We start from the raw sequence: 14,371 nt of genomic DNA, 5'->3' as shown, positions 1-14,371 counted from the left end.
AGGACCAGTGCATCTCCTGACACACAGTAAATACTTAATAAATTATCATCATCCAATAAATGAGGAAGATACTGCTAGAGTCTTTGAAGAATTCAAATGTAGGACACAATCTCTGTCTTGAGGAATCTCAGGAAGGTCAGTCTTATGCGTGAATATTGCATTCTTCAAGCTGTGGTTTAAATACCTAACACATGAAACAGGTAATACAATCAATGAAGAGAGAGAGCACACTTGATGGCTCTCAATCTGTGGTTAAGAGGAAATGTCAGTTCCTTCAATAATTAAGTCATGATTCAAAAGGAACTTCTTGGAAGTTCCTGCATGATGGCCTGCATTTAGGAAAGCGAAATTTCCCAGCATGACATTGGATCCTGGGTTTGAACACCAGACCACTTTTATGAAGGTAGTATAGGGCAATGTGTTATGTGTGTCCTGAGGGGTAGCATGTTCAGTAGGAAGCAGTATATAGTGCTCAACCCCAGATCTAGAAAAGGCAACACCCTACAACAGGAAGCACCTATAATTTTAACTGAGGTGTAGGTGCCACTTGATGGAGATTAGAGTGTCAGACGTGCTTTCAGAGGCGGAGAATCTGAGGAACTTAAACTTGGTCAAATAGAAATTCCACTCCAGTCCTAAAAATTCTATAATTCCCAACTACAAAAAATGTCTAGGAATAAAAGGAGGGGAAAATTCATCACTTAAATGAGAAAATAATAGGTAAAAACACATTGAAAGGCAAGCACAATTTGTCAAGTTGATGTTAAGTGATTATACTTGATAACATCTATTTACCTGAATGGCCAGGGAATAGATTTCTCTCTTTGTAGCAAGAGTAAAGGAAGATTCCCTCCGGATCTACTTTTTAATGTTTTTTTAGGCTCTGGTTTCTTCCATGTCGTACTTACAACAGCTGTGGAGTATGTGTATTCTGAGCCTCTTTCAGTCAATAATGGGTCCAGGAATTCTAACCTGGGCAGAGCTTAAGAAGTAAAATCTACCTCCCTCATTTTACAGATGGGGCAGCTGAGGACAAGAAAAGTTAAGGGGTTCTTCTAGCTCAGCCTGTTTATACACAGCCCGAGATAGACTCACATCTTTGAAACTCCTATTCTTATCATTTGCAAGAGGAACTTCATCAGAGAATTTCTTGGATAACTGAAGTATAATGTCCAAGTGACCACTGGAACATTAAGAAAGGGATATTATTCTCGAGTATCAGTCCAATCACATAGAAGAAATATCTTTTAAACAAAAATTTCCCACAGTTCTGAAAAATTTAGAGGCTCAGAAAGTGTATGAAGAACAGAAATTAATCCAGTGGGAGCTGGTCAGTGAGTCTCTTGAAGAAGACCGACCAACAAACCCGTTGTCTAGTCGTTGGCCCTTGAAACCTGGGAAGAGATACAAAAGGAAAATCAAAACAGCCTAAGTTGTTCTTCACCTCATTCAATCAAACAGTGTTTTCTGAGAAAGAAAATCATATGGCCTTATTTTTTAGTAGAAGTTGGGAAGGCTGGATGGAAGTCACTGGAATGTCCAGCAATGGTGGCCACGATGGCAGCCTAGAGAAGGTATCAGCTCTGAGGCAGCTCGGCTGGACCAGTGTATAACCCTCATAGGGTTTTAGAAAATGATTTCTATTCAGATGTATCGGAGACACATTGTTTTCCCTCACACCAGTGGCACACTTTGCCCCTCGGTTTCCTAAGTGTTCCTTCACTTTAGCCCACGTATTTCGGAGACTCACCCTGGGGGTGACATTCCCCTCTCCACACCCAAGATAATTTAGTCATGGAAGCCACTTGCATCTATATATTAAAAATTTTCTACAAGCCTTCTGTTTCAACAGTAGAATCTTGCTTTAAGGTGATAGCAAAACATATGCTTGACATCAAACATTCGAATTGTTTTCATAAAGGCGTCTAAAATTTGTTTGGCCTACTTTTACTAGTGTAGACACCCAACTTCATTCCCGGTTCTTTATTACCAGCCACAGGCTAAATCTCGGACCGTGACGCTCAGCTCTGTAATTAAAGGAGGACCTCACTTGGGTCGCAGATTCAGCAGAGGCCCAGTCGGGCAGGCCCACCAGCTGCGGATTTGCTAACCCGGAGAGCGACCGTGATTGTGGTGCACGGAATTCCTCCCAGTCATTCCCATCTTATTAATGCTTCAGTGTAGCATAAAGCTTCATTCATTATTCATAATAATCCAGTCAGAGGGCACTCAGAGACCTGATAAATTCTCACCTAAGTGACAACGGCTGACAGGGCCTAGGGTTTTATAGCCCTTCTCCTGCCATAGCAAGGTGCTGTGGGCAAAGGTCCAGAATGATCCTCCACTAATGACCAGTGTGATATACGAGCAGCTGCTGATTTCTTGACACCAAGGCTCCTCGGCTGAGGCTCCCACCTGCAAGCTGTGAGCCGGAGATGAATATCTGTCAGACTGTAAAACGCAGGAACAGACCCCAGTGCGGTATATTCTTGGGCATTAACAGGTTAATTCTGAGAGTGGGAACATAAGCATTAAGCCTGAGAAGAAAAGAAGAAAAACCAGCGGCTCAAATCCCACAATGGACTTGGTGTAAATTTGGGATTGTGTCACTGGGCTCCTCCGACGGAGATTCTCAATCCTGTAAACTCTACTTCGTGGCCATCTTCGTGGCTGAATTATCATGATTTTTAAGATCTGATAAACTGGTTTATAAAAATCAATGATGAGATTTTGAAGAACGTTAACTGCAATCTCCATGAAGGGTAAAAACTTTGGACTATTTTAGTTTTAAATGAATTTTGGAACACTGAGAAGAAATAAAATAAAATAAAATGAGGGAAAAAAGCCATCTTTGCTATCACAGGATGTGAGAGAAAAGCTTTCTTTTTTTTTTTTTTAAACCAGTCCTACTCTCTTAAAAGCACATATATTATCTTCCTCTCAATGTTGCAGATTCCAAACAGGCCTAAGTGTGGTTGTCAGCATTTTCCCTCAGCTTTCTGAACTGAGTGATGACCCCTCTGAGGTTCCTCTTAATTCACCTTTTTTTTTTTCCCTTTTAATTTTTACATTATGTGTGTGTGTGCTTTACATTATCTCTAAATTTTAAAACTTCTGGAGATTTTTCTTGACTGAAAAAGGAATGGAAGAATGTGAACCGTGGAAAGTCGGGGTCTCAGTAAGCTTCTCTTGGATTCTGGCTGGTGAAGATGTGTGTATTTTATACTTCTACTATACTAATCAGTATATGTATACTTAAAAGGAACTGTTCATGGGAACAATTCAGCTCTATTGATCACACTACTGTTAAGAAGGGCATTTTTCTAAATAACCTGTGCTGCCTTCTCACCTACTTCACTCTGGAGAAGAGGGTGAACTGGTCAATTTAGGAGGTGAAGGCAGCCATGCGTCTCTCAGCACAGCCTTCTCCTCTCCTTCCAGAAGACCTCCTTTCTCAGCAAGCTGCTGTCTGGTCTGGTCTTCTCTGCAGCACGTCTTGCAGAGGGCAGGCCCTGCTCCTGAGGGAGGCCCAAGCCTGGACAGGCAAGCTCTGGGCCGGCGAGCCTAGGCCTGCTGGGGAATGGAGCCACATCTTCTGCCTCCGTTTCCATCTGCAACAAAGACTCTAGTGTTATTTCGTTGTGCATTACTGTTTGTCTACTGTTGCTCTGACTTAGAATTCAAGTGGAGAAACCAGTAATATTATTTATTGTTTCTCCTTAAAATCCTAACAGCATCTATGTTAATAATAAGCATTTACAGAGAACTGGAGAGGTACAGATCAGAATATATGAGACATAATTCTGTCCATTGAGCTGATAATCTAGATTTATCACCATAGCAGAGTCTTCTTGATAATTGGTAGGCATGTGCACTTGGATGTAAATGTTACTTAAATTAGGGTAAATGGAAATTGTCAGGAAAGCAACTGAGCTTTAAAGGGAAGCTCTTACCTGAAGAATAAAATATTTCTCTAGTCCTCAGCATAGCATTCTGAATGTCATTGTTTTTTCTACTTGTCTATAATCTTCATGTGTCAGTTTCCATTGTATTCTTGATTCTACTTGAGTAGTGAAGCCTTTTTTTGGGTTATTTTTATATTGTGCCTTATTTGGAAATAAAACCAGTGTGAAAAATACCCCCAAACCACAAAAACAACAAAATGGTGGGAAGCTCTTTGAATTCTAGTGCCAAGGAATAGATTTCTTTTTTCTCTATGGTTAACATGTAGCACTGCTAGACACATAGAAAACCTCTTAAGAATTTATTTATTTTATTTTTTTTTTTTTAGTTTTAGAGGTCACTCTCTAAGGAGGATCTCTATTCTATTTTCCCTTTTCTCTTTGCTTATAATAGTCTCCCCAAAGCTATTTGGAGTCATCAGTGCCTTTCCCCTTGTTCTGTTTCAACAATAAAAAAGTAGAATCTATTTCCTTTCCCTTTGAGTTTAGGATGTTCTTGTGGCTTTCTGTAACCAGAATGTGGCAAAAGTAAAGCTGTGTGTGTTCTGGGACTAGACCTTAATGCAGACTGGCCGCTTTCACCTCCTCACTCTTAGAAACCATAGGTGTGAATACTGTAAAAAGCCGGAGACCACCATATTGTGAGGAAGTCCAAGCTAGCCCTGTGGAGAGGTCACCTGAGGAAGCGTTGAGATATTTGCCATGTGAAGGAAGCCTTCTTGGGTTTTTCACCCTGGCCTGTTGAACTACTGAATGCAACTGAGTAACTCACTCCAGCTGACATTAAATGGAGCAGAACGTTCTATGTGAGCTCAGTCAACCTCAGAGTTATGGGCTATTTTTAGTAATCATTGTTATTTTCATCTATGAGGTTATGGGATTTCTTTTTCTTTTCTTTTCTCTTCTTTTCTTTTCTTTTTTTCAACACAGAAGGAGAGAGCTAAAGCACCCCTTAGCTTATGCCTACTCTGCCTTTAAAACCAAACTTCAGTTCCAACTGCTACACAAAACGTTTCCTTGATCAGTTGATCAGTCCACATGAAGGAGTGCTTCTTGACATGTCATTCCACTTATGGTTAATATGGCTTAGTTGACATTATTTGCTACAAAGGTTAAGTGACTTTTCTGTGTTGAAGTTTTAAGCCACTAATTAGTTTATATACTTGTTGAAGGCAAGAACTGTTTTTGTCCCTCTTTATACACTCTTTATAGCCTAAGAGTTTAAGTAATATAGGTATTCAGTAAACTTTACTTCTTAATCATTGATTACTGAAAGAATTTTATAATTTTTTTGTTTTTATAAAAATACATATAAAGTATAAAAAATAAAAAAAATTATATATTTTTTCATCTAAAAAAGATCTCATTGGGGCTGTTGGGTGACTCAGTCGGCTGAGCATCCAACTCTTGATTTTTTTTATCTCAGGTTTATTAGATTGAGCCCCACATGGGACTACATGCCCAGTTGGGAATCTGCTTGAGACTCTCTCCTCCTGCCTCTCTCTTCTGTTCTCTCTCTCTCTCTCAAATAAATAAATTAATTAAATCTTTTCAAATAATAAAATAAAAAAGGATCTCATTGATTGTTTGTCACAAATATTCTTAAGAAATGTGAGGATAAGTATTCTGACCACCTCTTTTTTCCCCCTAATAACCCAAACTTCCAAGATAGTAGCACATTCAATTAAAAATATTTTTAAGCTTACTCAGATCTTGGTCTCAATACACCCTTGTCCTTAACCATTTTCAAAGATTTTTGTCTGAGACTTTTGTGTCTACTTGTTGTTTTTAATACCAAAAAAAAAGGACTAAACAATTCTCTAGAGAGAAAAGAGACTTTAAGGTCTAAAGGAATATTCTTGAATTCTTGACAAGGATATTTCACTGCTTTTTTAGAAAGATAAACAATGAAACACTACAATAGAGAAAACATTGATTTCTTCCAAGAGATTCTTTGTAGATTTATGTTTTGTCTGAAATTCTGAAGACTTCTGATCCTTTGGTGGAGGAAGGAAACAACACATTGTCGGAGCACATGTGTTTTAATTCCCTTAAGAATTTTTATGGACTTTATGTCCTGCAGGGTCCAAATAGACACATTAAACAGGGAAAATTCTCTTTCTCATTCTGTCCTCTTCCCTCATTTATTAGTCTAATTAATTTATTTTAATAAAGAAAACTGCATTCTTGTTCAGTCAGAGCCCCAGGCCATCAAGGCTGGGAATTCTTGTTTTCAGCTGTTTCCTTTAGCATTTCCTGGCATGGCAGCAATAACCCCTTTGGTTTTTGTTTTTTTTTTTTTTGCGCAGGAGGGAAAGTGTCTTCTGTGCAGAAATTCTATCCCTTCACAAAATAAGTAGAAAAAAAGCATGCTCCTTCTCTGGAAGTAAAGGCTAAGAATGTTTTAGTAAGGAATTTTACTGGGAATTTCTTGAGAGAAGATGCTGCCCTTTCTGTCTTGGAGCTAGCCCCCTGTGTAGCAGTAGAGTAGCTGGGAGAGAAAAACCTTGGGGCTGAAGCTACTGCTCAGCAGCAGGGTCATTCTGTCTTTCTCAAGCCTAAAGGATAACAGTTACGAATGAGGGCTCTCACTGAGCAAACAGACCCTTGATTGGCAAATGGGTTGCTTTCTGGACATTTGTCACTGACAGAACATGGCTTTGGTGGGTTCTTATGCTTGATTAGGGTTTGAAAATGGCATGAGCATACTGTGTGATACTCAGCCCAGCCTCATCAAGGACAACTCAGTTTGCTGGGTTTCTTCCGTGTCTTGCTTATTATGAACCAACTTTCCCAGCTCATCATTGATAGTTTTTTGTGGCTATTGAGTGGACACAGACTTTCATTTCAAATCCTGTAGCAAAAGAAGATAAAAATAATAGAAATATTTCTTTTGGAAAGTCCCTAGGCCTGCCTGCAGGTGCAGAAGGGGCTGGTTTCATTTTACTTTATCAAATCAAGTGCGATATCTGCCCATAAATCCAAGCTTGAGTTCCTTTCATGGCAGGTCATAAGTACAGTGGTTCACACTTCATGTTTGTGGATGGGGGTCACTTTCTCAACAAATTCTCATTTTCCCAGTCCTTGCCTTGGGCTAATAGTTAGTTACAAAGCTCAATCTCAAAAATGTCAAACCTAATGAAAAGAAAGTGGAATCATAAAAGAGAAAGATGGCTGCAGTTACCACCCTGGGTCCCTCTCACTCAGGCTTTGTAGATCCATCAACCAGTTAGAAGGGCAGGCTACTGCCTCTACAGCTCTGGCTACCATTGCCTCCCTAGTATCACTGGGGTACTATTCGTCAAAGAACACTTCTGGAAGAACAATATAGCAAGACCTGGCTGCTGAGTAGCAAAAGAAATCAAACCATGTTTCCACATTCCTCAGTCTATTCACCGCAGCATTTAAATCCATCACAAGTGTTAAAAGCTATGAACTTTTAATTTATAGAGCAGATGGCCTACAGTCCTTGCAGGCGGGGATGCCTGGATTACAGGAAGGCCAATGCAAAAGGGCAGGAGGAAAGATTATGAGGGCCTCTTAGAGTTTTAAGTAGCTATCTCACTTTTCTAACCCAGATCTGGCCATGGCGAGGAAGCTAGAACCCGCAGAAAGCATGCAATGATGTAGATCTCTGGGACTTAAAAGAAATGAGCTATAGTTGTCTCGACCGGAAGACAACAGAATCATAAAAGCATCTTCTCCCTCCCTGCTTTCCTGTTCCCTCCCTCTTTCTCCCTTTCTTCCTCCCTCCTTTCCTTCCTTCTTTCTTCCCATCTTTCCTTCTTTCTGTCTGATATGTATTTTCTGAACATCTGTTATGCACCTGGCCTAGTACTATGTATGTGGTCTGTAATAGAAAATAGAGACCGTCCTTACCCTCATGGAGCTTAGGTTTTCGGTGGGAAGACATATTATGTTTTAGCTGGGAAGGCATATTTAAGAAAATATTCACAAATACGTATAGAACTATTACTGTGGTATGTGCTGTAGGAAGAGGAACAGAACATGGGGCCATGCACTTATATAATAAATTAATGGAGTGACTAACCTGTAGCTCCTGAGAACTGTCGTGAAAACCTGCCTCTAGGTGTCCAGTCTTAGAATCTCAAAGTCATGCTTAGAAAGGAAGATTGTATATTCACTGTTAAAATTCAGAGTTGAATTAGACCCCTGGAAGGGTTTCTGTTGCTCTCCTGGAAACTCGATTCACGTTCTACCTGATATTTGATCCCTAATCTCAATATGTTCAAAACAAATATCATAAAAAAAATTCATGCCTTTTCAAAACAATATCATTGGGAGATAACAATTATTTGGAAAATGTAACCGGTGGTAAAGAACAGACATACTTTATAGGAATTAATAATAATGCTAAATTATGACAAAATAGGGGCTTGGGAAACCTCATTTATTCAGCTGGTTACATAATGCTTCCTTACATGAATACGCCTGGTGGTGGTCATGTTGTTGTCTCCTAGAGGCTCAGTGTAGGAGGTGAGGGTCCCAGGGGATCTGCTGACTTACGACTTAGACTCAGAGTCCTTTCTTGGGCATTTGCAAGGCTGTTTTCATTCACTGAACGTTCCTGAGCATGCTGTATGTTGCAAGTGCAGTCCTAGATTCTGGAAACACAAAAGTGAACAGAAAGGCATGACCCCTGCCCCCATGTAGTTATATTCTAGTTAGACCATAAAAAAGACCAATAATAAACTATATAATGTGTTAAATGTAGACTGTCAGGAAATTATGCTCCATGAGCATTAATTAAATGTGAAATTAATTAAATGTGAAAAGAGCATTTCATATTTCTGTACTCTCAGGGCATTCCTAGCAGAAATTACTGGTAACCTGGCTTAAAAGCATGGAGGAATAGCAGCTATGGAGACAGAGACTTCTGGAGAGATAGAGAACCACTTATCTTCCCACCTTGACACCACTGACTTATATTCTTTGGACAATGAAACCAACCTGGACCCATCTGCTTATACTTTAAGGTGGTCTAAACCCAAGAATCTTCCCTTTTGCTCTCCAGAAAGGACTTGTCTGCATTCCAGGGTAGAGATTGCTGTTTTGCCATTTCTGAAGGTGAAGAGGGGGCAGTTAGAGCCTGCTGCGCTATAAGCTCTAATTTTTCCAATTCCTGAGTTCCTCTATGGAACAAACCCTAATATACATGAGATGGCAAGAAGACCCGATCATGTCTCCCTATGGGGAACAGACATAACATCTTCTGTGAGTGTAGTGGGTAGAATGCTATATCCTAAGATGCTGGGTCCACATACTAATCCTAGGATCTGTGAATATTATCTTGTCTGGAAAGAGATGTAATTAAATTAAGGATCTTGACAGGAAGAGTTTGTCCTGGGTTATCTGGATGGGCCCAAAAGCAGTCACATGTATCCTTACAAGAAAGAGGCAGAGGGAGTTTAGAGATAGACCCACAGAGAAGGGGAGGAGGCAACGTGACCCGGAAGCAGAGATTAGAGTGATCTGGTTGCAACATAAGGATGCCTGGAACCATCAGAAGCTGAAAGAAGCAGATAACCTGTTCTCCCCTAGAGCTTTCAGAGGGATTGCGGCCCTGCCAACACCTCAAGTTTGGATTCATGTCCTCTTAACCTCTGAGAGAATAAAATTTCATTGTTTTAAATTAACAACTTTGTCATAATTTGTTACGGGAACTGCAAGGCAGCACATATAGTGAGTAAGTAAGTTTGTCTTGAATTCAGAGTTTTATTAGTCGATTAGCGTATGTTTATAAATCTGTACACACACACACATGCACACACACACATGCACACATGCACATGTGCACACGTTTACAAACTATATGTATGTGTATGTGCATATATATATATATATATATATACACACTCTGAAAGTAGGTTAACATCTCAGATCATTCTTACTTTTGGAATTAACATTGGCAAACTATGAAAAATAATAAAGCAAGGAAAGAGACTAGGGTTGGTAGGGTTATTTTTAAGCAGGGTGTTCACACAAGACCTTTTTGAGGAGATGACAGAGTCCTGAGGAGTTTGTGTAAATTTCCAGTAGGTGGCATCATGCCATGTTTCTCTGATGTCTGAGCGTATTAGTTCCAACTCTGGTCCCGTGCCAGCAGATTATTGGTCTCTAGTCTCTTGCACCCTTTGTCCTCAAAGAAATCCTATTTCCTAAATCTTTCAGAAATGGAGAAAATACATTCAAATCTTTTAATGTTCAGCACAAGTTCCTCCCAAAGGTTGATAATAATGAGGACATCATTGGGGATGCTGGGTGGCTCAGTGGGTTAGGCTGCTGCCTTCAACTCAGATCATGATCTTAGGGTCCTGGGATCGAGTCCTGCATCAGGCTCCTTGCTCGGCAGGGAGCCTGCTTCTCTCTCCGCCTCTGCCTGCCTCTCTGCCTGCTTGTGTGCTTTTTTTCTCTCTCTTTCTGACAAATAAATAAATAAATATAAATAAAGTCTTTAAAAAAATAATGAGGACATTGTATTTTCTGGCATCTAGTGCTACCTGTATAAGCACAACTCCTCTTAAGAGGTGGCAAATTCCATATTATCAGCCATAGAATGATATAATGGATGAAATTTCTCTCTACATGTCAGCAAATTCATTTCAGGATTGTGAAAGAATATAAATTATGGTTCATAAGTTTTAACTGTGGGAGAAATAGGCAGGATATGGCTGGAGCCTATAGTGAGGCATGGAGAGAGCCCTAGAGACTCAGATATGGGTGTTTAGCATAAGGGCATTCAAATGAGCGGGTCATGATTCTACCGTAAGAAGAAAAAAATCATTGGAAGAGAATGACCTCAAAACAGAAAACTGCCTATTTTATACAACTTTGATTTGAATAAATTCTCTGTTGTCGTAACTAACACCAAGGTTTGTGAAAATAGCCCTTGTCTTTCTGGAGGCCTGTTGAATAAACAACTTCTTTGCTTGCTTGGATTTTCAGCCAGCCTAGTAACAATTGCTAGTATTACTAGACTGTCAACCATAAGTGCTAAGACCCTCAGACTGGAGAGTTGGGAGAACAACAGCGTGATTCTGGCGTAGTCCAGCAGAGATCATTCCTATAAATTCAGTGTATACAAATGTTCATAATTTGGTGAGATGGAAGCCTGTACAGAGTTCTAGGACCTGATCCTTGCATCTATAATCTGGTCAGAGAATCAGATGACATTACTTAATTTGTGTACAAATTATCCCACGTGGTTCTTGATCTAGCTAAGGCTGCCTGCAAATACACACACACACACACACACACACACACACACACACACATACACACACACACACACACACACACTACTGCTCACCTCAACTAAAGCCTTCTGTTGAGACCTTTATAATTTGGAGTGAACAAGGCCTTACAATGATTTGACAAAACAGCACCCTTCCTCTGTGAATCTGGTAGTTACTCTGGTAAGGGCACCTCAGCTGGAAGTTGCTTTTGGCAAAGCTCTTCCTTTGTGTCACCTGTCACACAACTGTGAAATGCCGACTGGTTTATCCACCACCCAACGAAGCTGAAGCTCTCAGAACTGCTGCCCACATTCAGGATCATCACTTCTGTGCCAGATTCTGATGAGTTTTAGCTTTGAAGTAGATCTGAAAATGCCGTTTCTCCAGGCCAATGTAGGAGTGCTCCAGAGAGCTTAGCAGAATGTTTTTGCAGGGAAGAAAAAGGGGAGAAACCTGGAATTAATCTAAAAACACCTTTTATATTTCTGAAGCACAGTGATAAAATTTTTGTGGTAAAAATGGTATGAACTTCCACACTGGGGTCAATGAAGAAGTTGGAAAGACACAGCCAAGGCTCAGGGGCTGAAAGTTGACCTTCTTGTTGTCATTTGCCATGTTCCATCACTTTTATGAAAAAACAAAACAAAACAAAACAAAACAAAATGCTGTGTTTTTGCTTTAAATGCACACTACAGTGGCAACATCTCTTGATCATAGCTCTGTGTCTGTCTTCATGATCGTAGAGTTTTCATGAAGAGTCTGTCTTCATGATTGTAGAGTTTTCCATTTGTTATGGTATTATTTTAAGCACCCCACTTACTTTTTTAACTCCTCACAAAAGCCTTACAAAGTAGGTGTCTTTGAAGTTAACTATTCCCCATTTTAAAGATGAGGAAACAGAGGCAAGGAGACGTTGAGTGACTTGCCCAAGGTGATACAGCTGGTTAGTGGTGGAGCTAACATTTGACATGAACCCATCCTTCCAACCACAGCACTATACTACCACTCATACTGGTGAACAATAGATATGAGTTCAATGCATGAATGAATTCTTACACTGAGTGTCTTGGTTACATTTAGATCTGGCCCTATCCAACACTTTTATAGAAACTGATTTTATAGGAATGGACATTGGGTACTGTGATTAAAAAAAACAAGCTACTAGGAACTTCAAAGTTGGGATATAAAATAATAATGCTGTACTTACGTATAATGAGGATGGTATCACATACTACACTGGGTTGTTGTGAGGATACATAAGACTACAATGTTTAACCAGGTGTCTGGTCATATAACAGATGTTCAGTAAGTATTTCTTCCTTCTCGTTTTCCACAAAAAAGACCCGAGAGATCATAAACTATACAAATAGCAATATATGATCAACTTGGGAAATTAGTGCATTTTATTAATATTTTCTTATAAGTAGGTATTTATCTTAACCTTAACTCAGCTGAATTCTAAAGAATACTGGTTTGTGCTTCATCATCAACAGATCTATGCTCTCAAGTGACCATGAATGTTCCACCACACAGTGTTGCCAAAAGCTCAAAAGCTTTTCAGGGGATTGCCTATAGGAAAAATTCCATAGTTAGTCCCGATAAGCTTATCTCATACCTAGATAATCAGAGATCCTCACTCTTCAACCGTCTTGGATGTGTCCTTATGGAATTAAGGTTGTTATTTTTTTGTCTTTAGCTTCTATTTGGGGATGATACAAATAGCATCACAGTAAAAATAATTTTTTAAAAAATTAACTTTTTGAGGTATGATTCACAGAAGATGTACACCTTCTAATTGTATGATATGATGAATTTGACACATGTATAAACTTGTATAACTAACACAAGTTTAGTCCAGAGGACATTTGCGTTGCTCCCAAAAGCTCTCCATGCCTCTTTGCAGTCATTTTCCTCGGCCCCCAGCCCTGAACTGTTGCCTGATATTACAGGTGACTTGTCTTTTCTGTAATTTTATATAAATGGGATAATATGTTGCATTTTTTTTTTTTGAGTGTCCCTGATGTTTTTGTATTTCACTTAGCAAAATATTTTGGAGATCCATCCATATTATTGGATGTATCAGTGGTTGTTTCTTCATTTTTTTCTTTCTTTTTAAAGATTTTATTTATTTATTTGACAGAGAGATCACAAGTAGGCAGAGAGGCAGGCAGAGAGAGAGAGGGAAGCAAGCTCCCCAATGAGCAGAGAGCTCGATGCGGGGCTCCATTCCAGGACCCTGAGATCATAACCTGAGCCAAAGACAGAGACCTAACCCACTGAGCCACCTAGGTGACCCAATGGTTGTTTCTTTTACTGCTAGGTAGTCCCCCATCGCATGCATATGCCAGTTAGTTGGTCCATTCACTAGCTGACGGACATTTGGGTTGTTTATAGTTTCTGATTATTATCAATGACACCGTCTAGGACATTTGTGCAGAAACCTTTCTGGGACCATATGTTTATAATTCCTTGAATAAATACCTAGGAATGAAACTGCTGACTTTGGATTCTAACTCAAGCAAAGCAACTATAAAAAGATGTTTATTAGAAGCAGAAGAGAGTATATGGAATACAATGGTTTGTGTAAAAAGAGCAGGCAAATATGAACATGTATACCTCTTTGTCTGCATTTCAAAAGGAAGAATGAAATGATAAATCAAATATTAATAAAACTGATTATGAATGTAGAAGCAGAAAGTAGCAAGCTAGAGTTCTCTGTGTTTCATTTTGTATCTTTGGGTATGGAACCACTTAATGTTTTATGGAGTTAAAATCAAATCAATCAAATCAAAACCAAAAATTTTCTCCCAAATCAAAAATTCATCAAAGCAACTGAACCTAACTGTATAGCAAGTTGCTACAATAACGACACATGGAATAATTATTTCAAGTTGTTTTAAAACAGTATTTTTTTTCTAAAGATTTTACTTATTTTATTTGGGAGAGAGCAAGAGAGAGCATGAGGGGGTGAGGGACACAGGGAGAAGCAGACTCCCTGCTGAGCAGGGAGCCCCACATGGGACTCCATCCCAGCACCCCAGGATCATGACCTGAGGCGAAGGCAGATGCTTAACTGACTGAGCTAACAAGGGAGCCCTTTAAAATAGTATTTTAACTGTACAGACCTAAGACAAAAGAAAAAAACAAACAAGA

Source organism: Mustela putorius, unplaced genomic scaffold, assembly GCF_011764305.1.
Source record: "Mustela putorius furo isolate JIRA1106 unplaced genomic scaffold, ASM1176430v1.1 tig00001012_pilon_pilon_pilon, whole genome shotgun sequence".
Lineage (NCBI taxonomy): Eukaryota > Metazoa > Chordata > Mammalia > Carnivora > Mustelidae > Mustela > Mustela putorius.
This window is presented reverse-complemented; position numbering follows the sequence as displayed.